Raw genomic sequence first — 19,296 nt, forward strand, 5'->3', positions numbered from 1 at the left:
TCTACGAATGTGCATTGATTATAGGCAGTTGAACAAGGTGACGATAAAGAACAAATATCCTCTCCCAAGGATTGATGATTTATTTGATCAACTACAGGGTGCCAAGTGGTTTTCTAAAATAGACTTGAGGTCGGGTTATCATCAAGTGAGGGTTAGAGAAGAAGATATTCCCAAAACAGCTTTCATAACGAGATATGGCCTCTATGAGTTCCGAGTAATGTTGTTTGGGCTGACTAATGCTCCGGCTGTGTTCATGAATTTGACGAATAATGTATTCAGGCCTCTTTTGGATCTATTCGTGACAGTATTCATTGATGATATTCTGGTATATTCTCGCACAGAATCAGAGCATGCAGATCATTTACGTATTGTACTTGGAATCCTTTGAGCCCGAGAATTATATGCAAAACTTTCAAAGTGCGAGTTTTGGCTGAATTCTGTAACATTTCTAGGCTATGTTATTTCAGACGATGGCATTCGAATCGACACTCAGAAAATCGAAGCTGTGAAGACTTGGCCAAGGCTTACGACGCCTACAGAAGTCCGTAGTTTTCTGGGTTTGGCAGGCTACTATAGAAGATTCGTAGAGGGATTTTCCTCTATTTCAGCCCCATTGACGAAGCTAACCCAGAAGTCAGTTAAATTTCAATGGAATGATGCTTGTGAACGCAGCTTCCAAGAGTTGAAAGACAGATTAACCTCAGCTCCAGTCTTAAACTTCCAGAAGGGTCAAGTGGTTATGTGGTGTACTGTGATGCTTCCGGTGTTGGGTTAGGATGCGTGTTAATGCAGCACGATAGAGTTATTGCATATGCTTCGAGACAGCTGCGGAAACAAGAAAAGAACTATCCAACTCATGATCTTGAATTGGCTGTGGTTATTCATGCACTGAAATGTGGAGACATTACTTGTATGGAGTGCATGTCGATATTTATACAGATCACAAGAGTCTTCAGTATATTTTCAAGTAGAAGGAGTTAAATCTGCGGCAGAGGCGGTGGTTAGAATTGCTAAAAGATTATGATGTGAATATTTTGTACCATCCCGGAAAGGCAAATGTAGTAGCCGATGTGCTTAGCCGCCGATCAACGGGCAGCTTATGCGAAGTCCCTCCGGAAAACAAATAAATGACTCATGAGCTTCACCAGCTAGCTAATCTTAGAGTATGTGTAATTGATTTGGGTAATACAGGGATTAGTATTAACGATCCCACAGCTTCGTCCTTGGATACGGAAGTGAAAGAGCGGCAATATGAAGATCCTCAGTTGAGCCATTACAGAGACATATCTTATAAAAAAGATAAGTCTCCATTTGATGTTTCCACGGATGGAATTCTTAGATACCGAGGCAGGCTATGTGTGCCGAATATCGCAGAATTGCGCCAACGAATTCTAAAAGAATCCCATTATTCTCGGTATTCTATTCACCCAGGTGCAACCAAGATGTATCATGATCTCAAATTGATATATTGGTGGGATGGCATGAAGAGAGACATAGCAGAATTCGTAGCCCAATGTCCAAATTGCCAACAAGTAAAAATCGAACATCAAAAGCGAGGAGGATTATTGCAAGCCATGGAAATCCCTACTTGGAAATGGGAAGTGATCAATATGGATTTTATCGTGGGGTTACCTCATTCTCGAGGCAGGTATGATTCTATATGGGTGATCGTGGATAGATTGACGAAAGCAACTCATTTTCTTCCAGTCAGAACCACATACTCAGCGGAAGATTATGCCAGGTTGTATCTCAAGGAAATTGTACGACTCCATGGTATTCCACTATCCATTATCACAGATAGAGGAGCACAGTTTACATCCAAGTTCTAGAAGTCCTTTCAAGAAGGTCTAGGTACCCAGGTAAAGCTTAGCACGGCATTTCATTCGCAAACTGATGGGCAAGCCGAGCGTACTATTCAGACCTTGGAAGATATGCTACGAGCATGTGTGCTGGATTTCGGTGGTAGTTGGGATGATCACTTACCCCTTATTGAATTTGCATACAACAATAGCTACCATTCCAGTATTCAAATGGCTCCGTATGAAGCTTTATATGGAGGGAAATGCAGATCCACAATCGGATGGTTTGAAATAGGAGAGTACAGCTAATAGGCCCTGAATTGATTCAACAAGCGGTAGAAAAAGTCAAAGTGATCCGCGACCGATTGTTGACAGCCCAAAGTCGCCAAAAGTCTTATGCGGACAATCGCCGACGAGACTTGGAATTTCAGGTTGATGATTGGGTATTTTAAAAGTATCGCCAATGAAAGGGGTGATGAGATTTGGCAAGAAAGGGAAGCTAAGTCCTAGATACATTGGACCCTATAAAATTATCCGCAAGGTGGGTCAGCCTATGAATTGGACTTGCATTTGGAGCATGAATCAGTCAGTACAGTCTTCCATGTTTCGATGCTCCGCAAGTGTGTTGGAGATCCCATGAGAATTTTTCCGATTGATGATGTCCAAGTGACAGAAAAGCTAGCATATGAAGAAGTGCCCATTGCCATTCTAGACAGGCAAGTACAACGGCTTCAAAATAAGGAAGTAGCCTCAGTCAAGGTCTTGTGGCGAAACAACAACCGGGAAGAAATGACTTGGGAAGCGGAAGAGAAAATGAAATCCATATATCCACACTTATTTCAACCCCCAGAGGAGATTCAAGATGAAGCCCCAACATTATGAGGTATGTACGCTTACTTTTCATGCTTTTGGTCGTGTGTGGCCATAGATATGTTGCTATTAAGTTGTGGCCCTATGAGGCAGTGATATTATGGGTTGTTATGACAAGATGGTAGTGCTATATTACAGGAGAAACTTTGGCAAATTTTTCGCAGAATTCTCGAGTGTTTAACATTTGAGGACGAATGTTCCAAAAGGGGGGAGAATGTTACACTATGGAAAATTCCCCATTAGCATACAGTGATTAGGCTAGAAAAGAGTATGAGGTATACGATTAGTTGATAAGTAAGAAATAACATTTGATGATCTTGATCGAGATTCAAAGACATTTGACCAAAAGGAAGAAGTTTGGTAAAGAAAGTAAAGGATATGTTATGTGTCGGGTAGAAATTTTAAGCGACGAGTTAATGATGGCGTACGACATCTTAGAGAAGAGTAATAGCGTCCCTTAGAATGGTATTGAGGTGTTAAACAAGTGTCAAGAAGGTTCCATAAGGATCGGAGATCAAACGAGTCGACGAGAACAAGTCTCGGATAGCTGGACATTATACGGCCAGACATACTAGCCGTATAAAATACACGGACCGTATGTCCAGCCGTAGGTTCAGCCTAGAATGGCACACTTCACTGGACCAAACATACGGTCCAGACATATGGTCAGTGAAAAATATACGGACCGTATGTTGGTCCGTATGTTCTGGTCGGGACGGATTGTGAATTAATATAAGGGACCTCTCTCTCATTTCATTTTCACTCCACAAGACAAGAAACCTCTAGAATATTCTCTCCACTCTTCATCCACAAGAATCCAAAGGAAACTGATGATCAACTTTATCAAACCAACAAGAATCAAGAGTGTGAAACCCATTAAAGTCATCCAAGCCAAGAAATCCCAAGAGAAGTGAAATAGGGTTTTGGTGCTAGAAGAGTATTTCCATTCAAGGCTTGTTTATACACTATCTAAGATAAGTTTCATGGTATTTTCATGATGTTTGAAGTATTGATAAGTTGAAACACTTGGATTGTAGAAGAGTATAGAAAATGGGTCATAAATGAGTGAATAGTGTCATTGTTGAACAGTAGTTGGATTGAATTGTGAATATTGGTATGTTGTGATTGTAAACATGTTATGAATGACCAATAGATCATAGAATCAGTATTATATATGAGACAACGCGATAATGAGCTATAACCATAATTGTGGAGAAATTGAAGAGAAATTGTGAATTGTGGTAAATGTAGATAAATGATGATTGTTGTTTGCAATATTGTGAATGTTGTTGTGAGCGTTTGGGAGTTGATATAGAATGTGGGGAAAGTAGAAAAAACAAATGAAATGCTGCCCAATTTTCCCTAGAAATAGTAACACGTTCTTATAGTCGATTAACTAACGTTAATGCGAATTCTCTTGAAGGTAAAAGCGTACATATTGGAGAGGAACGTTCAAGCGATAGAGTAGCTAGACGAAAAGGTATGTGAGGCTAGTCCTTTCTTTCTATGGCACGAATCTTATGGTATGAATTTCCTCCTTCTTCAAGAATTTCCTATCTTCAAGAAAACTAATAGCCTATGTTCATGAATAGCTATATGAGATGAGAGATACATTATGAGTCCAATGATGATGATGATAAGCTTGAGTCTAAAGACTCTGGGGTTCATGATATGACGTTCCTATAGCGCTAATGATGTCGTATGTTGTATACACTCACCTCATACATTATTCCCTTTGAGGTGAGGCAGAATACCATTAAGTTAAGTATGTCATGTATTGTATACACTCACCTTATGTATTGTTCCTTCAAGGTGAGGCAGAGTATCATAAAGTCGATCATGTTATGCATTGTAAACACTCACCTTATATACTACTTCCTTCAAGGTGAGGCAGAATGCTTGTGAATGCTTCATAATGAAATTGGGGGATCACGACTTTACGTCACCCCGATAAAGATAGTTGTCCTGGAGTCTTCATGCATGTATTATGATGAGCATATTGTGATAAGCATACTATGATGAGAATATTATGATAAGCATACTATGATGAGCATACTATGATGAGCATATTATAATGAGCATATGATGATGATATTACACCATACCTATATGGTCGAGCAGATATACACACCACTATAGTGGGCAGCTTATACCCCGGACGCGGGAGGCCTGGACGCAGGTTACTTATTATTACACCGTACCTACACGGACGGGCAGATTATACTTATACATTTATGCATATATGATATGATGACGAGTATGAGTAAGACAGCATGATTTATTTCTTTTATGATTCACAGTCAGTTACAGATTGTTCCTCATTTGATGCCTCCTCATTTCATTGATGTTTCATTATTGTTTATGCCTCTCATACTCAGTACAATGTTCGTACTGACGTCTGTTTTCTTTGGACGCTGTGTTCATGCCCACAGGTAGACAGGGAGGTTAGCTTGATCCGGACTCGTAGGAGCCAGTAGTTGATTAGAGAGCACTCCTTTGTTCCGGATGTGCTTATGATTATTCTTTTGTGTATATTCATGTATATGTATTTTGGGTATGACGGGGTCTTGACCCGTTCTTATGTCTAGCACTCCAGTAGAGGCTCGTAGATACGCAGTGTGGGTTATATGGTCTCACGAGATTGCAACTATGTATATATATTATTTTGATGGCCGAGAGGCATATGTATATGAAAGTATTTATGTTTTCAAATGAAACATGTTTTTCTTATAATTTGAGTGTGAATTTGATAAAAGAGTATTTAATGAGCATGATAAGTAGTAGAACGAGTGGTGCTCGGTGATTAGCCCCGGGTACCCGTCACGGCCCCTAGTAGGGTCGTGAAATTTATGATGTGCAGTGCACCACACTTATAAAAAGGAGGCTGCAAGGAATTTAGGAAGATTTCCTTTCTTTCCTATCTTAGATTGTGCGATAGAACTGTGTTATGAGGATTCTCTTTCTCCTGACCATATGTTGTGATTTCAGCGATGCCTATGAAGAGAAAGCAACGGCAGCCCAGAAGGGCAAGGCAGTGGCCAGAAGGAGGACTAAGGTCCCTGAGTGTTTAACTTTCGAGGACGAATGTTTTTAAAGAGGGAAAGGATGTTACACCCGGTAGTTTCGTATGTTGAGATTCGAGCTACCTTTCATGAGGTATGTGAGATTATATGAGTTTATCTTTTGGTTATGAGGGTTTAAGTTCATATAATAAGCCATGGGAGGATTGGAGAAAGAATATCTTTTAGTATATGTGAAGTTTTGAAAGGTACAACCATGAGAAGTACGTAGCAATGAAGTAAAGGATGAAATACGATCTCTTAAGTCGTAACCGAGAAGGACAACCTTGGAACCAAAGGGAATGACCATTATCAAGTATTATTAATGATAAATATCATATATGGAGCATTTCGGAAGATTCCGGGATCAAGCAAATCGAAGAAAATAAGTTTGTCGAAAATTTGAAAAAACTGTTGACAAAATTTTGGGTCTACTTTGGAGGGGTATATCTCCTGGTATATTAAGAGTTTTAAGGTATTTCAATAGCCTAAAATGAGGTTCGTCGAGTCTAGTTTCCAAAGCAACAAACCACTCGTCAAAACGACATCGGAGTAGGGAGTTATGGGCATTTTAAGATAACCCATCCAAGCTGCCAAATGGCTTCCGCGGGTCCCACTTGGGAAAGTCGGCGGAACCGACTTATAAGGGGCATAAAAACCCCTTATCAACCCTATTTTTCATCATTTTATACTCTTATGAGTTATATAAATCTCCCAACACATCCCTCAAACATTTATAGCCCATTAAATCAAGAATTTAACACGATTACACCAAACTAGTCCGTGAAAGGTGATTGTCCTTGCTTCTACTTGATGTTTTGGCGAGTTTGGTCTTGAAAAAACTTGGTGTGGATAGAGTTCTTCAAGTATAAGGTATGTTCTTCATTCTATCTCTTATGTTGAGTTGATTTGAAGGATTAAGAAGTTTTAAAAGTGAAAATAGTTATACAGGAAAGGTCATAAAGTGTTGTGTTGTAGTTGTTGTGCTGTGGACTGTTTTGAGCATGTTGTGATTTACATATATATGGATGGTATCTAATGTTTTTGGTGTGTTGGTGAGATTACTCTCCTTGATTGGGAAGAAAAGAAGTGTATATTGTTGTTGTACGTTGAAAAACATTGTGTGGGATGTTTTGTGGAATATTTTGGTATTGATTATGATGATGTTATTGATATTAGTATTGCTATTGTTGTTGTTTTGTTAGTATTGTGATTTCGGGCTAGGCACATAAACAGGGGAGATGCTGCCCGAATTTCGGCAGATTCTAAAAGAATTTTAATTAAAAGCGTGAGACAAGTGTATGATGGTGAGCCAAACAATAGTATGAATGATTTTATATGTAGATTACGAGACTACGAACGATCTTAAGAAGATTGCAAGACAAAAGGTAGGTTGGGAAGTCGGGAAATGAGCTTCCAAGTATGTTAAGGCTAAACCTTTCTTTCTTAAGGCATGATTCCTTTGTTGTGAACCTATACATGATATCGACAATAATCTTGTTTCTAAAAGTACCAAACCTTATAGTTCCCGATGTTCTCGTTTCATGACTGTAGATGTTATTCATTATTATTGATCTCATCTTATGATCTTGTTCCTTCAAGGTGAGATATGTTCATGATGATAGTTTCATAATGTTAATCGGAGGTTTACCGACCTTATGTCAGTCCGATGCATTTAGAAATGTGTACTTAGGTAATGTCTTGTGGGACATAAATAGAGTACTAGCAGAGGATCCCCAATAAGGTATTTGATGCTCGAAGATAGGCTTATGATATACCTCAGAGTTTGGTTAATGTTCAGTTAAGCGTTAAGAGATCTTAATGGCCCAGAACTGTGTTTATAAGACTTATGTGATCGTGTATGTTGTAACGGACAAATAATTGCCATGAGAAGTGTATAGAGATTACTCAGGGAGATCAGGTCATGATGTTGAGTATAATTACCACTGGTCTATGACCAGTCGGGCAGATGTTACCACCGGGCTGTGGCCAGTTGGGCATATATGTATTTACCACCATGCTACGGTTGGTTGGGCAGTTATTACCGCCGAGTTACGCCCGGCTGGGCAGTTACCACTGATCAGTCGGGCAGTTGCGCTCCACCGTCGGGCGATAATCGTATGGGCAGTTACCACCGTGCTACGGCCGATCAGGCAGTTACCACTGATCAGTTGGGCAGGTAGCTCCAGGATTATATAAGTATACATAGTTCAGGATCACAGTATTAGATATAGATATAGATAATGACATGAGAGTATAAAGGGACATGCGTATAAGCTTCTCATTAGTAAGTCTGAAGTGCAAATTTGATGCTTATCTTTCCTTCCGGCTGCATATATATATTATTATATTACATTTTCGCCTTACATGCTCAGTACATTATTCGTACTGACATCCTTTCTTGTGGACGCAGCGTTCATGCCCGTAGGTGTAGACAGACGCGATAAGGATCTTCCCCAGTAGGCTGTTTTGTCTTGATTGGTGGGATCCACTTCTTCCTGGAGAATTGTCGAGTCTGGGTTGTATATGTACTGTGTGTTAAGGGTATGTCGGGGGCCTTGTCCCGACTTTTATACTTTAGTCAGGATCACAGAGGCTTTGCAGACAGTGTCTTGTATACTGCTTAGTTATGTCTTGCCAGTCGTTATATCAGATTCGTGGGCCCATGGTATACATATATACTTATTCATGATATTAGGTTTGTATTTAGCCCCTTGGACTTATTTTGATGTTTGTGACATAGAGGATGCGAGTTATAAGTTGGTTCGCTCGGTTTTCGTAAGATGTCGGGTGCCCGTCACGCCTTACCAGGGTTGGGGTATGATAAATTGGTATCTGAGGAACTCCGTCCTAGGGTTGTCTACAAGCTGTGTCTAACAGAGTCTTATTTATGGTGTGCAGTGCACCACACTTATAAAAAGGAGGTTGCACCGCATTTAGGAAGATTTCCTTTCTTTCCTATCTTAGATTGTGCGATAGAACCGAGTTATGAGGATTCTCTCTCTCCGGACCATATGTTGCGAGATGATATGGTTTTAACTTATAGTTATGAAGGTTTAACTTCATATAATAAGCCATGGGAGGATTGGAGAAAGAATATTTGTTAGCATATGTGAAGTTTTGAAAGGTACAACCATGGGAAGTATATAGCCATGAAGTAAAGGATGAATTACGATCTCTTAAGTCGTAACCAAGAAGGAAAACCTTGGAACCAAATGACATGACCATTATCAAGTATGATTAATGATAAATATCATGTATGGAGAGTTTCGGAAGATTCCGGGATCAGGCAAATCGAAGAAAATAAGTTTGCCGAAAATTTGAAAAAAAGTTAGCAGAATTTTGGGTCAACTTTGGAGGGGTATACCTCCAGGTATATACGAGTTTTAAGGTGTTTCAAGAGCCTACAATTAAGTTCGTCGAGTCTAGTTTCTAATGCAACAAACCACTCACCAAAACGACATCGGAGTAGGGAGTTATGGGCATTTTAAGATAACCCATCCAAGCTGCCAAATGGCTTCCGCGAGTCCCACTTGGGAAAGTCGGTGGAACTGACTTACAAGGGGTGTAAACCCCCCCCCCCCCCCATCAACCCCATTTTTTAATCATTTCACACTCTCATGAGTTCTAGAAATCTCCCAACACATCCCTCAAACATTTATAGCCCTTTAAATCAAGACTTTAACAAGATTACACCAAACAAGTCCGTGAAAGGTGATTGTTCTTGCTTCTACTTAATGTTGTGGTGAGTTTGGTCTTAAAGAAAGTTTTTTTGGCTAGAGTTCTTCAAGTATAAGGTACGTTCTTCATCCAATCTCTTATGTCGAGTTGATTTGAAGGATTAACAAGTCCTAAAAGTGAAAATAGTTATGGAGGAAAGGTAATAAAGTGTTGTGTTCTATTTGTTGTGTTATGGACTGTTTTGAGCATGTTGTGGCCGTATGGTTGGGCTGATTTACATGTATCTGGATGGTATCTAATGTTGTTGGTGTGTTGGTGAGATTACGCTCGTTGTTTAGGAAGAAAAGAAGTGTATATTTTTGTTGTATGTTGAAAAACATCGTGTGCGATGTTTAATGAAATATTTTGGTATTGAGGATGATGTTGTTGATATTAGTATGTCTATTGTTGTTGTTTTGTTGGTATTGTGATTTAGGGCTAGGCACATAAACAGGGGAGATGCTGCCCGAATTTTGGCAGATTCTAAAAGGATTTTAATTAAAGGCGTGAGACAAGTGTATGATGGTGAGCCTAACAATAGTATGAATGGTTTTATATGTAGATTACGAGACTACGAACGATCTTAAGTAGATTGCAAAACAAGAGGTAGGTTGGCAAGTCGGGAAGTGAGCTTCCAAGTATGTTAAGGCTAAATCTTTCTTTCTTAAGGCATGATTCCTTTGTTGTGAACCTATACATGATATCTTCAATAACCTTGTTTCTAAAACTACCAAATCTTATAGTTCCCGATGTTGTTGTGATATCATTGAGCTCATTTCATGACTATAGATGTTATTCATTATTGTTGATCTCATCTTCTGATTTTGTTCCTTCAATGTGAGATATGTTCGTGATGATAGTTTCATAATGTTAATCGAAGGTTTACCGACCTTATGTCAGTCCGATGTATTTAGAAATGTGTGCTTAGGTAATGTCTTGTGGGACATAAATAGAGTATTAGCAGAGGATCCCCAATAAGGTATTTGATGCTAGAAGAGAGGCTTATGATATACCTCAGAGTTTGGTTAATGTTCAGTTAAGCGGTAAGAGGTCCTAATGGCCCAGAACTGTGTTTATAAGACTTATGTGATCGTGTATGCTATAGCGGACAAGTAATGGCCATGAGAAGTGTATAGAGATTACTCAGGGAGATCAGGTCATGATGTTGATTATAATTACCACTGGTCTACGACCAGTCGGGCAGATATTACCACCGGGCTGCGGCCGGTTGGGCAGATATGTATTTACCACTGGTCTACAACCAGTTGGCCAGTTATGTATTTACCACCATGCTACGGCTGGTTGGGCAGTTATTACCACCGAGCTACGGCCGGTTGGGCCGTTACCACTAATCAGTAGGGCAGTTGCGCTCTACTATCGGGCGATAATCGTACGGGCAGTTACCACTATGCTACGGCTGGTCGGGCAGTTACCACTGATCAGTTGGGCAATAGCACCAGGATGATATATGATACATAGTTCAGGATCACAGTGTTATATATAGATGTAGATAAAGATATGAGAGTATAAAGGGACATGCGTACAAACTTCTCATTAGTAAGTCAGAAGTGCAAAGTTAATGCTTATCTTTCCTTCCTGCAGCATATATATCTCTATTATATTACATTTCCGCCTTACATACTCAGTACATTATTCGTACTGACGTCCTTTTTTGTAGACATTGCGTTCATGCTTGCAGGTGTAGACAGACGGGACAAGGATCTTCCCCAGTAGGTTGCTTTCAAGTACCAGTCTTTATTGGTGGGCTCCACTTCTTCCTGGAGCATTGTCGAGTCTGGGTTGTATATGTACTGTGTGTTAACGGTATGTCAGGGGCCCTTTCCCAACTTGTATACTTCAGTGAGGTTCATAGAGGCTTTGCAGACAGTATCTTGTATACCGCTTAGTTATGTCTTGCCTGTCGTTATATCGGATTCGTGGGCCCATGGTATACATATATACTTATACATGATATTATGTTTGTATTTAGCCCCTTGGACTTATTTTGCCGTTTAAAACATAGAGGATGCGAGTTATAAGTTGGTTCGCTCGGTTTTTGTAAGATGTCGGGTGCCAGTCACGCCTTACCAGGGTTTGGGTGTGACAGTAACAAATCCATGGAAGAACACGTGAGACATTTGAAAGTATTTTGCTAATGTCAAGAAGTGTGTTTTTGGGGTTGATAAAGTGGTATTCTTGGGTTTTGTGGCGAGTGTTAACGGTGTTGAGGTTAATGAAGAGAAGGTGGAGTCCATTAGAACTTGGCCAACTCCCAGAAATGCAACCGATGTAAGGAGTTTCCATGGTTTGGAAAGTTTATATAGAAGATTTATGAAGGGCTTTAGTACAATTTCCTCCCCAATGACCGAATTGATCAAAAATGATGTTCCTTTTGTGTGTGTGTGGGGGGGGGGGGGGGGGGGGGTGAGCAAGAAAAGGCATTCCAAGAATTGAAGTTTATGTTGAGTTTGGCACCTTTGTTGCAATTACCGAATTTTGAAAAGACGTTTGAAGTAGAGTGTGATGCTTCCGGAGTAGGCATAGGTGGTGTCTTGATGCAAGAAGGCAAATCATTGGCTTATTTTAGTGAGAAGCTTAAAGGGGCGTCATTGAACTACTCAACCTATGACAAAGAGTTGTATGCACTTGTGAGGGTCTTGACCCATTAGCAACACTACTTGTGGTACGAAGAGTTTGTGATTCGTTCGGATCATGAGTCTTTGAAGCATTTGAAAGGCTAATCCAAACTCAACAAAAAACATGCCAAGTGGGTATAATTGATTAAAGCTTTCCCTTATGTGATCCGTTACAAAAAGGGTAAAGAAAATGTGATGGCGGATGCTTTGTCTAGAAGGTATGTCTTGCTCAATACAATGACTTCTAGAATGATGGGTTTTGAAGCCTTAAGGGATTCTATTCTCAAGACCCGACTTTAAGGCAATTTGTGAGGAGTTGACCCAAGGGAGGAGGGTTGATAGGTTCCAACTTGTAGATGGGTTCCTATTCAAGGATGGTAGAGTTTTTGTTCCAATGAGCTAATGGAGAGAATCGTTGGTCAAGGAAGCACATAGTGGTGGAATGATGGGCCATTTTTATTATAACCCGTGTTTTCACACGTTTGGAAAGACTTGAATTATATTGGATTTTTGAGATATAAGGTCAAATTTGATATTTTGTTGAACATAGGAGTTATGCATGAAAGAATAGAGTCATGAAAGTGTGGGACAAGGCTAAGGGCAATTTTGGAATTTTGGAAATTAGTTTCAGGAATTACAAAACGTGGACTATAAGTCATTGGGCCAAAAATAATGGAATGGAATTTAAGGCCCAATGCATATGAAGTGGACGGCCATGGTGTGGCCCAAGCCCACAATTTTTATTAAATTTCAATGTGATTAATTAACATAAGGAATTATATTATATATAGTCATCTCTATCCATTAGAAGACTAAAGATAAGAAGTCAAGAACAAGAGCCAAACAAAGGGAGGTTTCGGGTGAAGCTAGGGGAAATTCACCCCCAAAAATATTGCTCCAAAAATTTATTTCTTGTTGATTTCCTACTAAGTCAAGGTTCCTTTGTAACTTGGTATAGTTGGTTTGGAGTGGGAAGCATTAGAATCACCAAAGTGATTACATCTCCAAGTGAAGAAGACTTGAAGAAAAGGTAAGAATTTCTACCTTTTTATTGTGTTATGAAGTTTTGATTGTGTTGTAGTATGTAGAAATGTGTTGATTGTATGGAAAAATGGAAGTTTGCAAAGTGGGTTTGGAATATGGCTTGGAGCCGTGGGTGTGTGTGTGTTGTGTGGTGACAATGTGTTCAATTCATGTTGTATTCTAGTTGTGATTGTGATGGAATTTATGTTGAGAATGAAAGTGGAATAAATTTGATTGAGTTGATATGGAAAAATAAGCATATGGCCGTAGGGTGTGCTTGATTTGGGATAGAAATGAATTAAGTTGTTTAGTGTGTTAAAGTGTTGTTGTGATGTTTGTAATGTAAATGAAGTTAGAATGATATAAGTTGTATTGAATTGGAATGTAGAAACTTATGTCGTTTTAGTATGATTTTCCGACATTAAGGAAATAAAGTTGTTTGGTTGTTAATTGTGATGATCATCGATGAATTTGGAAGTTGGAAACATGTTATGAAGTTGTATGCCAAAGATTTGGTGTTTTGCATAAGTTATGACTTTGACGGAAAGTTGTATATTATGTATATCGAGTGTATAACTTGAGGAAAGCGATATGAAATGTTTCTAGAACTATATGGTGATGATCTTGATTGTTGATGAATGTGAAATTATTGATATTAGTTGAAAGTTGGGTTGAAATGAAGATTATGTCAACTTGTTAGAAAGATGACTAGTTGAAGGATATTTATGTTTTTAATGTTCGTTGTTGATATTGATGTTGTCGTTTGGGTTGTTGTTGATGATTTATAGCCGAGTTGAATTCTCGGGGTGCTATATGTATAGGGGAAGTGCTGCCGAAATTTCGGTAGACAAATATGCATTAAGTTGAAACTTTGGTATTCATAGCTTACAATTGGTAAACTTAACCAATTGCAGTTTTTCGACGAAACGGGAAGTGAGTTTGGAAAGGCGTAAAGAGCTTGAAAGGTATGTAAAGCAACCCCAATTCTTCCCTTGGCATGCCCTTAGTGTGTTAGGGTCGGATCCGGGCCTCGAAGGACCTCTTGGCCCTCGGAATCCGCAAGAGAAAATTTCAGTTTTTCCTTCAGTAGAATTGAACTACTTCGGTACACTTTTCTTGAAATAATGCAACTTTGCTCCAGATTACTTGGAAAGTCATAGAATGCTTGTAGAACCTTCTTAGGTGATACCATAAGCTTAGAGGGCATAATTTGAGCCCGTCGCCTTATTTGTCCCGAGGCGGGCCCACTATTCCCGGTTTTGCCCTTAATGTATTAAAGCTTTCTTTTTAAGCAATTTTTGAAAGAAATGTTTTGATTACCCTACTAATCGCCTAACGAATATTGTTTTAAATATTCTATTAAATCTTATAAATTATTTTGACACTCGGAATGACTTCGGGAAGGTTATATTTCTGTACTTTATTATGATATCCGAAATGCATATATTATGATTCCGTCCGACTTCATTGGATTTGTTTATCTTTGATATGCCTCTTCGAGTCTTTGAAAATGTTTATAATATTTTTAAATTGCATTAGTCTCTCACTACTCCATTCGTGGATGCCCCAATGTTTCCCACACTGAGCCCGGGCCAGGATATGTTGTCAAGCGTGATTCTCTGCATTGTTCGCCGCGTCCCGATGTGAGGGGGCAGGTATACGCGTACATGGGTCTGTGGAGTATGATGTGCCATGTCCGCCTATTCTGATCTGATCTGTTATGGCCATTTTGATATGACATTTTATGATACGGGGCCACGCCCCTTTTTCCGATTCCTCTGTATTGTGGCACCAGCGTCGGGAGGGTGGCCACGTTCTGTCTGCTGAGTCCCGTGGCAGGGACCGGATATGATATGACATATGTTTCTGTACACATTCTGTCTGTTTTGGAAATATGCATTTGACACTCTGAATTTTGTACTCATTTTCTGAAATCATTATGATTTGACTTCTGTGATTCCGCTTTACATATTCAGTACATATTTCGTACTGACCCCCTTTCTTCGGGGGGGCTGCGTTTTCATGCCGCGCAGGTACAGACAACAGGTTCGCTGATCCATCTGTTTAGGATCCCACTTCTGCTATTTTGGGGCGCTCTCTTCTTCAGAGCCCACTTTTGGTACAGTCTGTCACTGCTATCTGGATATGTACATTGTTCTGGGTATGACGGGGCCCTGTCCCGTCTTATGATTATGATATGTTCTGTAGAGGTCTGTGGATATATCTGTGTGGGTTCTGTACATATGTTTGGGATACTTTGTTCTATGATGGCCTTATCGGCCTATGTGTGCCAAGTCTGCTTTATGCTAAATTCTGTAGCGTCCACTAATATTATTATTATATTATTTTGTTAATATGCTAATTTGGGTATCGGGTATGTATAGGTGCCCAGCTAGGGCACTGGTCGCGGCCCACGGGGTTGGGTCGTGACAATTTTGGAGTGGCCAAGACATTTGATATTTTGAATGAACAATTCTATTGGCCCAAGATGCGGCATGATGTGGAAAAGCTATGTGGTCAATGTTTGGAATGCAAGCAAGCTAAGTCCAAGACTCGGCCCCAAGGTATGTATACTCCCCTTCCTACTCCTATTGGTCCTTGGATAGACATTTCTATGGATTTTGTGTTGGGTCTTCTAAGAACCAAAAGGGGTCGTGATAGCATTTTTGTTGTGGTAGATAGGTTCTCAAAGATGTCTCATTTTATACCATTCCATAAATGTGATGATGCATCTCATGTAGCATCTTTGTTTGTGAAGCATGTGCTTAAATTGCATGGAGTTCCTAGAACTATTGTTAGTGATAGGGAGTCTAAATTTCTTAGTCATTTTTGGAAGAGTCTTTTGGGTGCTCTTGGCACCAAGCTCATGTTTTCTACTTCTTGCCACCCTCAAACGGATGGGCAAACCGAAATAGTAAATAGGACTCTTGGAAGCATGCTTAGGTGTATGATTAGGAGAAAGCCTACTTCTTAGGAGGATTGTTTGCCTTTGATTGAATTTTCTTATAATCTTTCTCAACCTACTTCTATTGGCATGACTACATTTGAAGTTTGCTATGGTTTTAATCCTTTGGTTCCCTTAACCTTAACCCCCTTGTCTAGTGATGCTGTTGTGAGCATAGATGCAAAACAAAGGGCGGCTGAAATATTGAAAATTCATGCTAAGGTAAAGGAGAACATTGACAAGATCAACACTAAGGTAGCAAAGAGGCAAAACCGTGGGAGGAAGAAGATAGAATTCCAGCCCAATGAGTGGCTTTGGATCCATTTTCGAAAGGAAAGATTTCCTCAATTAAGGAAAGGCAAGTTGAGCCCAAGAGGAGATAGGCCCTTCAAAGTCCTTGAGAAGATCAATGATAATGCCTACAAGATCGACTTACCAAGTAAGTAAAATTTTCACAATGTTTTCAATGTAAGTGATCTTTCTTCTTGTGTTGTAGGTGATCCTTTAGATTCGAAGACGAATCTTCTCCAAGAAGGGGAGGACGATATGTCCCCACCTAGCTTAAGGTCATTCACTAGGAGCCAAGCAAAGGAGCTTCAAGAACTTCAAGTTCTATTCATGAAGGAGGAAGCATTTGAAGAGCTAGAAGAGAAGATCTCATGAGTCTACAACATTTGGAAGGTGGCTTGGGAAGATTTGGAGAAGACATCTCAAAGTGGCTAAAAGTGCAAGAAGGACATTTTTGCAAACTATGGGCATTTGATGCAAATCTCGACCAAGAATGTAATTCATGATCGAGAGTATAATTGGAGCCCATAAATGCAAGTCTTAGTCATTTGGATGGTTGAAGACCCATGTTGGGGGTATTTTTGCAAAGAGCCATTTTTGGGCCTTTGTTGTAAGCCCTAGACTATGAATAGGAGACTTGTCTCATTTTTTATTCCTTAGCTTGAATATTGATGAAATTGAGTGTAGTAGATTGTTAAGTAGTTTTTAGCTAATATAGATTGTGTGGCTTAATTAACTAAGTGTGATTTCTTAGTTGTGCCTTGAATTGCTTTCCATTGAATTTACCTAGGATTGCTCATTTGTGGATTCAAGTTGAGTCAATTCCTTGAAATTCAAATTGCTTAGGTTTCTAGGATTTCATTCCAATTGAAAGGGTTGGGTTTCATATACCCAACCTTGTTCATAGAATCAATCCTAGGGGTCTAGTATCTATCCATCTAGCCTTCCTCCATCTCTATTCTTTACCCATCTTTTATTTTGATTTTTCTTGTTCTTCAAGTTTTTCTAGAGTTTCGTAGGTTGAATTTTATCAAGTTTAGAATTAAATCATAGTAATATTCCAATTCTGAAGAACCCACAATGTTTTATAGACATTTGCTGAGTCTCATATTCATTCACCATCCCCATGACTTGGCCTTCCAGAACAGAACATGCCCATACGCGCACACACCAAATTTATATATGGACACTTATACTTGGAACTTGGGGGAATATATAGTACTACTATTAACCCATTTCGAATTGCCTATTATTTTCTTCCGGGTCAACCAACGACTTGTTAGAGTGAAATAATACATGAATAATTGGTTATATAATAATATTTAAAGATTTATAAACTGTATCGAAAAGTTGGTCTCATATAGTGATGTATTAGACTCACAGGATGATGAGAAAGGAACAATGAAGATAAAATAAAAACTAGTTTTTGGAGTTTAAACACTTTGGGTATGAATTTGGAAGGATATTCTCAGAATTGGAATAAAATAGACCGGGTAGAGAAAAATGAATATAAATGATTTGTATGATGAACCCCGAATAATTTGGAATAAGACATAGTTGATTTATTCACGGTTTAATTGCGTTATATGGAGCAATCTGAGGAGGGATTCCCAAGGGGGTTCACGGTTATGGATGATAAGGAGGCTATGATCTCTTACAATTTCAGATGGAATAGTAGAAGAATCATATGGGATATCAGTTTTAGGAGGTTAATCAACATTTAGAAAAGGAGCAAAGAGAGGAACTTTTTTGGAAGCTCTAACTAGCCTCAAAGGCATTAGCTTTATTCCGTGGTATTTGCAAAAAAATCATTTGGTTAGTGGATTGGGCTATGTGGTCGTGGCGCATTATGTTGTTTGAACGTAATAGAGTCAATACAGCAGGTATGCTGGTCAGGACTTACTAACCTAATTATCTTGGAACTCGATTTACCTCTCTTGTTTTCATATGTCAGTAGGTAAATCAGATGTCAAATTCTCTCGCTAAATGGCATTTTAATCTTCTCACCATGTGACTTTGTCAGGTGTCAACTGGGTACTTTCTTTCAAACCTTGGAATGATTTTTTGGTTTTATCCTTCTTTGGGTGGATTAGAGTATGCAAGTATATATATTCTTGAGCGGAGATACTTCATTTAACGTAGATTTTATATATCGTATGTCAAATATTAACTGTTGAATTTCAGGTTATCCATCATTCTCTTTCAGCAATGGCCGTAGCATACTCCATGTACATTGGAGAAGGACAACTTTATACATTCATGGTACTCATATTTGAGGTGACAACACCAAAGATCAACATGGGATGGTAGGTGCTAAGAGGATGTTACACCTGACATTTTTGTACGTTGAGTTTCGCCGAGTACTACTTGTCCTAGTCTTGGGAAGCAGGACTAATTTTTCGAGGTCATGAGGATAGACATGTCCATATTGGGTATATAAGAGAGTAAAATCATGTTTAGTAAGCTTCAGGAAGGTCTAAGACTTGTCAAATCATCGGAGTTAAGTTTCAGCGAAAGTTCGACAAAGTGTAACATTATGGCGCAATATGTGGCTCTCAGAGCACACTTTGCGAGATGCAGATCATGTTTGAGAGACACAGAAGGTGAAGCATAGTGTGACAAAAAAAATTGATGATTTTGCAAGGTCTGGGACATGACATACGGCTCTCAGAGCACACTCTGTGACGCCGCAAACCTCGCTACAGGTTGTGTCGGTCCAAAATTTTCTAGACTTACTATAAATAGACCCAATTCAACCCTCACTCATTATTTCACCATTTTTGGACCTAGACACTTCCAAAACTCTCTCTACAAGTCCTCATATGATCTAAGACCAAAATCAAGGGCAAACCAAGTGATTTTATCATAAAGAAATCCATAATCATCATTAGATTGTTTTCCCCCTTGTGGTGCTGAATTTGGAGACTTCTTGGAAGTGAAGAAATTTCGAATCTAGA

General features: G+C 39.3%; 1 pseudogene; it reads left to right on the top strand.

The window, feature by feature from the left end:
* LOC132639657 (uncharacterized) overlaps positions 1–18,649 on the top strand; it is a 92,679-nt pseudogene extending 74,030 nt beyond the window's left edge.
* The last annotated feature ends 647 nt before the right edge of the window (positions 18,650–19,296 follow it).

Source organism: Lycium barbarum, chromosome 5 (genome assembly GCF_019175385.1).
Source record: "Lycium barbarum isolate Lr01 chromosome 5, ASM1917538v2, whole genome shotgun sequence".
NCBI classification, from domain to species: domain Eukaryota; kingdom Viridiplantae; phylum Streptophyta; class Magnoliopsida; order Solanales; family Solanaceae; genus Lycium; species Lycium barbarum.